Here is an 11,066-nt window from a genome sequence, read left to right on the forward strand (position 1 = left end):
ACTGTGGGAGGAAACCGGAGCACCCGGAGGAAACCCACGCAGACACGGGGAGAACGTGCAAACTCCACACAGTCAGTCGCCTGAGGTGGGAATTGAACCCGGGTCTCAGGCGCTGTGAGGCAGCAGTGCTAACCACTGTGCCACCGTGCCGCCCATTTGCCAACTTTAAGTACATTTAAGTCGTCATTGGACAAGCGTATGGACGTACATGGAATAGTGTAGATGGGATGGGCTTCAGATTGGTATGACAGGTCGGCGCAACATCAAGGGCCGAAGGGCCTGTACTGCGCTGTAACGTTCTATGTTCTAATATACATAAGTTCTGGGAGTGTGCAAAAGTCTGGAAGATGGAGTATAATGTGGGAAAATGTGAAGTTGTTCACTTTGATGTTAAGAATATAGAGAAATTGTGTATTACTTAAATGAATAATCACTGCAGAATTCCAAAACGCAGAGGGATCTGATTGGCCAGCAGCTTGATGAGGCAGAAATTGCTGCTCAGAAGGGGTGGGGTCTTATCTCAGATTAATAAGATCATACGATATAGGAGCAGAATTAGGCCACTCAGCCCATCGAGTCTGCTCCGCCATTTAACCATGCCTGATATGTTTTTCAACCCTTTTCTTTCTTCTCGCTGCAATCCTTGATCTCCCTACTACCCAAGACCTTATCTGTCTTAAAGACTCTCAATGACTTGGCCTCCACAGCCCTCTGCGGTAATGAGTTCCACAGATTCCCCATCCTCTGGCTGAAGAAATTCCTCCTCATCTCAGTTCACCCTGAAGCCATGCCCTTAGGCCTTAGTCCCTCCCTCTCGTGGAAATGTTTTCTCCCCATCCACTCTAGCCAGGCCTCTCAGTATTCTATAAGTTTCAATTAGGTTCCTCTCATCCTTCTAAACTCCATCGGGTATAGAGCTAGCATCTTCAATTGCTCCTCATATGACAAGCTCTTCATCCCCAGGATTTTTCTTGTAGACCTCCTCTCTACTCCCCCCCCCCCCCCCTTCGCCCCTCCCCCATCCAATCCCAGCACATCCTTCCTTAGATAAAGAAGCAAGAGTCATAATGAACCAGCCTTGTTGAGAATGGGTTTATGGTGAATACTTACGTGCGGGTACGGGGAGCCCAACGATGAGATTGTAATCCAGTCCGGAAGGTAGGATACTGCCACCCAATGCACAGCAGCATTGTGAGGACAAAAGATGCTTGACTGATCTGCTGTTTCGATTAACAAATCAGTATATTTTTCTAAACGTTTTTGTAGTTTACAAAGTATAAACTAAAAATAATATTTCCGGTATTGTATCTTGTAGCCTCACAGTACTCTTCTAACCAATCTTACATTAGTTTGTACTGGAGAAATCTATCCTGCATTCAGATACAGGGAAACAAGCAGCAAGACTACTTTCTAATGGTGGGTGTAATTATCTTTTCACAGGCTATCTATAATGTATCACTAGACCAAACTTACTGCAACAATAGATTAGCCAATTGATTTATATATTTCTCAGAGGCAGAAACCATGCAGACTTCTGTTGTTTTTTTTCTGGATAAAGATACAAAAACATTAAAATGTTCATTCGACTGAGATAAAATGAAAGCTGAGTTGTAGCTTGATTTTCTGAAATATGAACTGTTCTTTTCAGATTATATTTTATCTGCAACATAATTAACAATAATTTACAACTGGAAAATGAATTTAAGAAAAAGACTTGGAAGTTTCTCTTGACACTACCAGTGTTGCATTTTTGTGACATTTATCACTATTTGTTTGGTGGTTTTAGCCAAGATAAATAAATGGCCATATTCTACTTGTAAAATAGAAATCAGCGGCGTATAAGACAAGCCGCAAATGTTATTCAAAAGTGATTTTCAGATGAATACTTGCCATTGGAGGGTTTATGTGCTGACTGAATATTTGCTGCCCACAAATCTATACTGTTATGGCAACAATGTCAACACAAACTTTGCTGTCTTTGTATGCTAATTATCTACCACTGGTGGTGTTACTTCTGCAGCCCAGAGTGTTGTACATTTTATTTTAAGGAGTTATACAAAAGTGACACACTAATGTCTGAGTGTGAGAAACGTTACTTTCTTCCATGGGATGTAGGTGTTGTGGCTGGGCATTTATTGTCCATTCATAATTGCTCTGAAAAAGATGGCAGTGAGTGCAGGAATGCCCACCGTGCTGTTAAAAAAGAAGTTTCAGGATTTTGACCCTGCAACAGTGAAGGAACAATGGTTAGTTAGGATGTTGTGTGAATAGGCGTGGTCTTGCATGCATTTGATGCCCTTGTCCTTTTAGATGGAAGCGGTCATGTGTTTGGAAGGTGATATCGAAGATACTTTAGTGAATTTTTGCAGAACATCATGTGGAGAGTACACATTGCAGCGACTGAGTGTCAAAGGTGGAGGGAGTGGATGTTTGTGGACATGATGTCAATCAAATGAGTATAAGGAAAGTACAGCTTCTAATTGGATGGTAGTCCCAAGATGTTGATAGTGGAGGGATTCAGTAATAGTAATGCTAATGAATGTCAAGGGGTGAGAATTAGATTCTCTCTTATTGGAAATGGTACTTCTGTGGCACAAACGTAAGTTACCACACGTTAGCACAAGTCTGGCTGTTGTCCAGGTCTTGCTACATGTGGGCATGGACAGCTTCAGTACTTAAGAAGCTGCAAGTTGTGCTGAATGTTGTTCAATTATCAGCAAACATTCCCATTTCCGATCTCAAGATGGAGGGAAGGTTATTGATGAAATAACTGAAGATTGTTAGGTTAAGAAACTGAGGCTGAGATCTAGGACCTGAGGACCTGCTGTAGTGATGCCCTTGGGCTGAGGTCATTTACATCTAATAATAAGACAACACTGTCGAGGAGAATTACTGAGATACAGGCTACTAGACTAGATGGGATTGAGGTTCACAGGGAGGAGGTGTTAGCAATTCTGGAAAGAGTGAAAATAGATAAGTCCCCTGGGCCGGATGGGAATTATCTGAGAATTCTCTGGGAAGCCAGGGAGGAGATTGCAGAGCCTTTGGCTTTGATCTTTATGATGTCATTGTAACAGGAATAGTGCCAGAAGACTGGAGGATAGCAAATGTTGTCCCAGAAGGGGAGTAGAGACAACCCTGGTAATCATAGACCAGTGAGCCTTACTTTGGTTATGAGTAAGGTGTTGGAAAAAGTTATAAAAGATAGGATTTATAATCATCTAGAGAGGAATTAGTTTATTAGGGATAGTCAACACAGTTTTGTGAAGGGTAGGTCGTGCCTCACAAACTTTATTGAGTTCTTTGAGCTGGTGACCAAGCAGGTGGATGAGGGTAAAGTGGTTGATGTGGTGTATATGGATTTCAGTAAGGTGTTTGATAAGGTTCCTCACAGTAGGCTATTACAGAAAATACAGAGGCATGGGATTGAGGGTGATTTAGCAGTTTGGATCAGAAATTGGCTAGCTGAAAGAAGACAGAGGGTAGTGGTTGATGGGAAATGTTCATCCTGGAGCTCAGTTACCAGTGGTGTACCGCAAGGATCTGTTCTGGGGCCACTGCTGTTTGTCATTTTTATAAATGACCTGGATGAGAGCATAGCAGGATGGATTAGTAAATTTGCGGATGACACTAAGGTTGGTAGAGTTGTGGACAGTGCAGAAGGATGTTGTAGGTTACAGAGGGACATAGATAAGCTGCAGAGTTGGGCTGAGAGGCGGTAAATGGAGTTTAATGTGGAAAAGTGTGAGGGGATTCACTTTGGTCGGAGTAACAGGAATGCAAAGTACTGGGCTAATGGCAAAATTCTTGGTCGTGTAGTTGAGCAGAGAGATCTCGGTGTCCAGGTACACAGATCCCTGAAAGTTGCCACCGCGATTGAGAGGGTTGTTAAGAAGGCATACGGTGTGTTAACTTTTATTGTTCAAGGGATTGAGTTTTAGAACCATGAGGTTATGCTGCAGCTGTACAAAACTCTGGTGCGGCTGCACTTGGAGTATTGCGTACAGTTCTGGTCACTGCATTATAGGAAGGATGTGGAAGCATGGAAAGGGTTCAGAGATTTACTAGGATGTTGCCTGGTATGGAGGGAAGGTCTTATGAGGAAAGTCTGAGGGACTTGAGGCTGTTTTTGTTGGAGAGAAGAAGGTTGAGAGGTGACGTAATTGAGACATATAAGATAATCAGAGGGCTAGATAGGGTGGACAGTGAGAGCCTTTTTCCTCGGATGGTGATGGCTAGCATGAGGGGACATAGCTTTAAGTAGAGGGGTGATAGATATAGGACAGATGTCAGAGATAGTATCTTTACTCAGAGAATAGTAGGGGCATAGAACAGCCTGCCTGCAAAGATTGTAGACTCGCTAACTTTAAGGACAGTTAAATGGTCATTGGATAAACATATGGATGAGAATGAAAGAGTTTAGGATAGATAGGCTTCAGATTGGTTCCACAGCTCGGGATAACCTCGAGGGCCAAAGGGCCTGTACTGTGCTGTAATGTTCTAAATTCTATGTTCTAACCACACCAGCCTTTCTTCATGTTACTTATTCCAGCTGGTGGGGGAGCTTTGTCCCTGATTTACATTGATTCCAGTTTTGCTCAGGCTCCCTGGTGCTACACTTGGTCGAATACAGCCTTGATGGCAAAGGCTGTCCCTCTCCCCTTCCCTCTGGAATTCAGCTCTGTTGTCCATGTTTGAACCAAAACTGTATTGAGGTCAAGAGCTGAGTGACCCTGGCAGACCCCAAACTGGACGTCACTGAGCAGGTTTGATTGGATTAGATTACTTACAGCGTAATGTGGAAACAGGGCCTTCGGCCCAACAAGTCCACACCAACCCGCCGAAGCGCAACCCACACAGACCCATTCCTCTACATTTACCCCTTCACTTAACATTATGGGCAACTTAGCATGGCCAATTCACCTAACCTGCACATTTTTGGACTGTGGGAGGAAACCGGAGCACCCGGAGGAAACCCACGCTGAGCAGGTGCTGCTTGATAGCACTGTTGATGACATCTTCCATCACTTTACTGATGTTTGAAAGTAGACACTCATGTGGTAATTGGCCGGATTGGATTTTTCGTGATTTTTGTGTGTAGGGCATATATAGGCAATTTTCTACATTAGGAGACAATGAGGACTGCAGATGCTGGAGAGTCAGAGTCGATAACGTGCTGTGCTCGCATAATCACAACAAGTCAAGCAGCATCTGAGGAGCAAGAGAGTTGACCTTTTGGGCCTCAACCCTTCATCAGAAGTGGGCAAAGGTCCTGCCAAAAACGTTGACTCTCTTGCTCCTCGGATGCTGCCTGACCCGTTGTGATTATTCTAGCACCACAAGTTCTCAACTTAATTTTCCAACATTGCTGGGTAGGTCCCAGTGTGTAAGAGCTTGGCTCGGGGTAATGTTCCCATGAAACTATGTAGAAGATGATCAGCATCCCGAGACAGATTCCTGCATTGATGCCCAGTTCCAGAAGCCACCCCACCCATGTAGAAGAAAAGAAAATTCAAGGGAACACTTGTTAGTTCTGGAGCATAATCTTCAGTACCATTGCCAAAATGTTGTCAGTGTCTTTAGCCTTTGAAGTGTCCAGTGTCCTCAGTCTTTTCCTGATATCACCTGCAGTGAATTGAATTGGGTGAAGATGGTCATCTGGTGATGCTGGAGACCTCCAGAGAGATCCATAGAGATTTCCAATTCGGTACCTCCTGGACAAAGATTGATGCACATGCTAGAGCCTTGTTTCTGCACTGATGTGCTCGGTTCGCCCATTATCGAGGATGGGGACATTGTGAGCTTTGTTTATGTTGTGTGAGATCTTTAGCACTCTTACTATGACCCTCTCCATTAGGCATAAATAGCACAATGTGTGTTGAGTTAATTGGATTGAGAGGTGGGTGTGATATTGAAAGAGAGAAGCACATGTACAGAATAGTGGTGAGGGCAGGCACTGTCTATGCTTTTTGTTGACGCTGGTATTTATGAAGGAGATTCCAAGCAGTTTGGAGACAAATTATCCTAAACTGTGATGCAATGAACAATATTATTTAAGATACCCAAATAATAAATGATGTTTCAAAATGAAAAGCAATGATTGCATTATACTAACGTTATTTCTGTCCAGCTATGTGTACTGCCCTTATTGAGGCAAGAAGGATTCATTGCACTGTTGTTCTCAGATTAACTCAGTTAATTGGTTTAGCCTCATCTTCCAACCTTCAGGAGAATCTAGGAGGAATCACCTTTCCTTTGGATGCAATCTTACCAGCACACGAACAACACAGACATTGGTGAGAAATGTAGGAAAATTGTATGAGATAGACAATGAAGATCTTCCAGTCGTTGAGAGTTTCCAACCAAGTATGAAATAATAAGAGGAGATTGTTGTTATTGAGTAGTGAAAGCCTATTTATGTACATTAACGGGCATTAGTATCCTCATGATTATATGCATTTACCCCACTGAATGCGATTTCCCCATTCTTCCACTCATTGTCATAGAGTCCTACAGCATTGACAGGCCCTTTGTCCTAAACTAGTCCATACTGACCAAAATGTCCATCCACACTAACCCCATTTCCTTGCACTTGGCCCATATCCTTATAAACCTTTCCAATCCACGTGTCGAAGCTAGAAGGTGACATTCCCCAACATGAACGTTAAAGCAGTAAGCTGGTAACTCCAGCTCACCATTTCCACCAAATCTCCAACATTCACTAACATCTCCGGCCAGGCTCAGAGTCAGCGAGTGTGTACACTCTCCCATCCACCAGGACATCCAGGAATTCTTTGGCAAAATGAGGTGCCAACTTCCCTCTGTCCAACAATATCTAGACAAACAAAATGAACCAGGTAGGGAAGATGTCGACAATCTGGTACAGCGGACTTCTGAAAGTTGGGGACGTTGCCAGGAATGCCAGGTGATCCTGGTGGTGATCAGTGCTTCCACCTACAACCAACAGGAAAATGGAATGAGCAGAGTGCTATAGAGGTGTGTGAAGATGGTGAGTTGAAGAATATTGAGTGAAATAACTTACTAAGAGACGTGGAGAGAAACCCCCCACAGAACTCACCAAAAATTACACTTGGCCAGGTTCAGACAAAATTCAGCTCTTCTCCTTCTTTGAAACGTGATAAAAGGAATAATGTGTAACAAAATGTGACAGGAGCAATGCAAAACTTATAAGACATTTGAAATCAAGAGGCAGAGGAGAAAATAATTTTAGTGGACAAGGACATTTTCAAAATGGGAGGTCCTTGAAATGTTTGATTTTGTCCTGAAAACAAAAATACACAAATTTCAGAAGTAATCAATATCAAGTTCAGATCAGAATCCAAAGCACTGTAGATTTTCTTTTAATCCTTAAATTTAAAAATGTGTTTTTTTTTAAAAGAGGGCTGATACAGTCAATAATGGTAGATGTCAATTAGATGGTATCTAGAAAGAGAGGGGAGGGAAAGAGAGCGAGAGAGCGTGAGTGATAGAGACCAAGATCCATGGACTGTAACACTAATGGGTGTGAAGGGAACTTAAAGCAACAGTTGTTTAAAATGGGGGCGAGGTAAATCAAAACAGAATGGACTCTGACCTTTTGTGACTACAAAGATAAAGAGGAGCTGATAACGCTTGATCAGTGAACCTCCCCCATGGATTATGGCCTAATTATAAAAATCTTTTGTATTTTTTCCCTTTGAAGTATATACAAGAACAGAATTTTTAAAAAAAACTTCAACTGTACTTGTGTGTGCGAGTGGGACAGAGTATTCATGTGTGTACCAGCCTGGGTTCAAACATGAACATGCTGTGAAGGTTACAGTTAAAGAACTCTCCTCTAATCACCCCTTTATTACAGCTGAAGACTCCTCTCGCTCTGACTAGGAGGAGTCAGCTAGCTAACAACCAGACAAATAGAAAAAGGACAACAAAAGACTTTTTTACCTTGCGGGTTGGAATTCAGCCATGGTCAAAAGGTACCAGTACCACAGAATCTCAACCAATCTGCAAAATGAAGCAATGTTAAACTGAATGTTCAACTACCAATGTCAAAGACACTGGTAACCTCCACTCCAATGGTCGCAACATTCAACTATCCAGTTTTTATAAAATACTCAGACACTGATCCATGTGTTTGTCTTTTTTTTAACTTAGAACTTTTTGAATTTATCTCTTGTTTCTGTGTGTATGTGTATTGCATAATTAATTCTTCTCAAGTTTAGTATTAAATAAGGTAATTCTTTTTAGTTCAAGAAGGCCTGGTTGGATTTAATTTGAACATATGGTCATTGGGGTCTGAGAGAAAGCGAAGGTCTCCTTTTAAAATAGGGATAATGAGTAAAGAAGGGGAATCTGATCATCAATCCACACCCAGGATAGCCCACATGGAACCCAAACAAACTGTCCCCAGTCTGATCATCATGTTATCGACAGACAAAAGCAAGTAGAAATGTTTAATATTAATAGGCTTAATTAGAAAGAGATTAATTCTCTGTTTTCAGACCCATCAGGAGTATGAATGGGAGTAGATTGATTTAGATTCATTGAAATAAACATTCACATAAACAGCCCGAGTGAAAATATATATCAAATGTAGTGATCTGAAGCCTTGGGGAACTCTGGTGTGAGTTTGTCTCTTACAGAGTGTTTTACCTGAAGCAGCAATGTTTATATTATCTCCTGTCACATAAGAAACTGGATGTGGATATTTTAGTGTCAAGGGAATATCTTTCTCATTCCCCTCTGTCTTTGAACTAGAATATCCTGTGTCTTGGAATGGTTAGACAGTTAGTCTCTGGGTAAGGTTTCTCACACTTACCAAACAAACCTGTGCCGGGGATGGTAATTCCTTCTTCATTGGAATTCTATAAAAATGCAGCAGTGCTATACAAATCTATGACAGTAAGCTCTCTGACTAAGTGATTCACCAAAACAGACTGTGTACACCTGATTGTAGATAGAGACAGAGACAGAGACAGACAGATAGATAGATAGATGGATAGACAGACAGATAGCTCAGATCTGCCTCACCATGGTCTGTGATGGTTGACCCTCCCTCCCTCTGCTGGTTTCTGAGGGGGACCATTCCAGCTGCTGTTCTGGTTCTCTCAACAGGCATTACCCATCTATCGTGCATGACAACATACAGAGGTATGGACATACCAAGTGAAATTCTAACCCCCTCTCCCCCTCGTTTCAGTGGGTTCCTCTCACATACACTGGTCTGTCAGACTTAGTCTGAATGCAGTCAGTAACCCACCTTCCAACTACTTCATCCTCATTTGTCAGTGAAAGGAGGTTGCCGGATATCCTGGTAGATCAGAGCAGGTCACTCACCCATTTCCTGCTTTGTCACCTCCTCTGGATCAGGATTACTATGGCTGGGTGGATGAGTCTACTCTAATCAGAGAGAGCACTCGCTTTGTTCCCCTGACAGCCTGGGGCCGTGAGGCAGCCCTGAGCTATGGGGCTTGTCTCCATCCAGGCATTAATGTGGTCAGTGGGAGGGGAGCTGGACATGATGGGGGATTGGAGGAGGTGAGGGCTATCTGAGGTGATGAAGAATGGTAAAAGGGTCAGAAATAATGTGGAGGAGAAATTAAAGGGGCTGAGGTTGATGAAGGGTTTGGCAAAACTAAATACTGCTTCAGAAAGTTTGATCCGTGATCAGACCCTCCACCTTTATGGAGCAGCCGATGTTATAACCCATCCCTGGGATCGCATGTGTTTCTCATGAACTTCTAATCTGAAATAGAATCATACAAGAATCAACAAAAAAAACCATACTAAAACAGAGTGTTCTCCCCTGGGGAGTGGTACCCTTTACCCTGAATAGACCATCCTATTTTATCTGAGATTTTCAGAAACATCAGAGCAGGAAAGTTATAGTTTATCAGTAGATTGTGCAGAGGGAATCAATGACATATTCAAATGCAGGAATTGCTTGGTAGCTGTTTGATGAAATGAGAGGTGTTGGGGCGGGGGAGGGGTAGATTTACCAGAAGTGTAGGTCCACGCTGATTGTTATCATCAATGAGATGATCACTTTCTGAAACAGGAGTTTCACTGAAAGGATTCAGAGCCATCATTATTTCTATGGACAGCTGATGGAATTAGAATTGGTTTAATCAATTAATAAAAAGAAAATTATATCCATTGATGAGCTGAATGGGCTTCCAACAAAGAGTGATAATGATGCATTGATTAAAACCTCTCTCCAAAAGAGCCTGAATGATTTGCTTTAACATAGGGCTGAGAGTTGTGAGGACAGGTTAATTCTGGATTTTGTGGGAATCAGTGACTACATTGCTATTCAGAGGTGTCTGTAGAATACAATTGTATCGGGTTGAATTCTCTAATTTGTGATGTTAAACTTTGGAAATATTTGTCATTATCTGAGGGCAGGCATCAAACAAAGAAACAATATGTTCTGTAAGGAACAAGCTGGAGGTCACAAATGGCTTTAGGTCTAAAAACATATGGGTCAATAATTCTGACCCTCACACTGGGGGATCTGTTGGTGCTTTCTGTTATTGACACATGCAGAGTTCAGCAGACAGGGATTACAGAATGTAAATACCCTTCTCCACTGGATATATATCTCATTCAAGAAAGAGATGTTTCTGTTTGGTGGAGTTAAAACTTACCTGGCACAAAGTGTGATTTAACCGGCCTGTACTCCTATAAAAAAACCTCTCTCTTCATGGTTCTGTGCATAGTCTTGGTCCAGACTTTCTCATAACCTCACAACAACCATTCGTACATCTTATGAGGAAAAGTCACTCAGGCAGGGCCTATCTTTACTGGAGTTTGGAAACATAAGGAGTGATTTGAACGTGTTTATATGACCCTGAGTGGTCTTGTGGAGGTGGAAAGGAAGTTTCTCTTTATGGGTGGGCCTAGAATTAGGGGGTACAAGTTTAAAATTAGGGCTCACCCTGTCACGACAGTGATGTGGAGAAATGTTTCCTCCCAGAGGGTTCTGGAACAGTCTGCCCCAGAAGGCAGGTGGAGGTGAGCTAGTGGAATATTAGTAAGGCAGAGGTAGGCAGGTTCTTGTTAGGAAG

This window comes from Chiloscyllium plagiosum, chromosome 4 (genome assembly GCF_004010195.1).
Source record: "Chiloscyllium plagiosum isolate BGI_BamShark_2017 chromosome 4, ASM401019v2, whole genome shotgun sequence".
Classification (NCBI taxonomy): Eukaryota; Metazoa; Chordata; class Chondrichthyes; order Orectolobiformes; family Hemiscylliidae; genus Chiloscyllium; species Chiloscyllium plagiosum.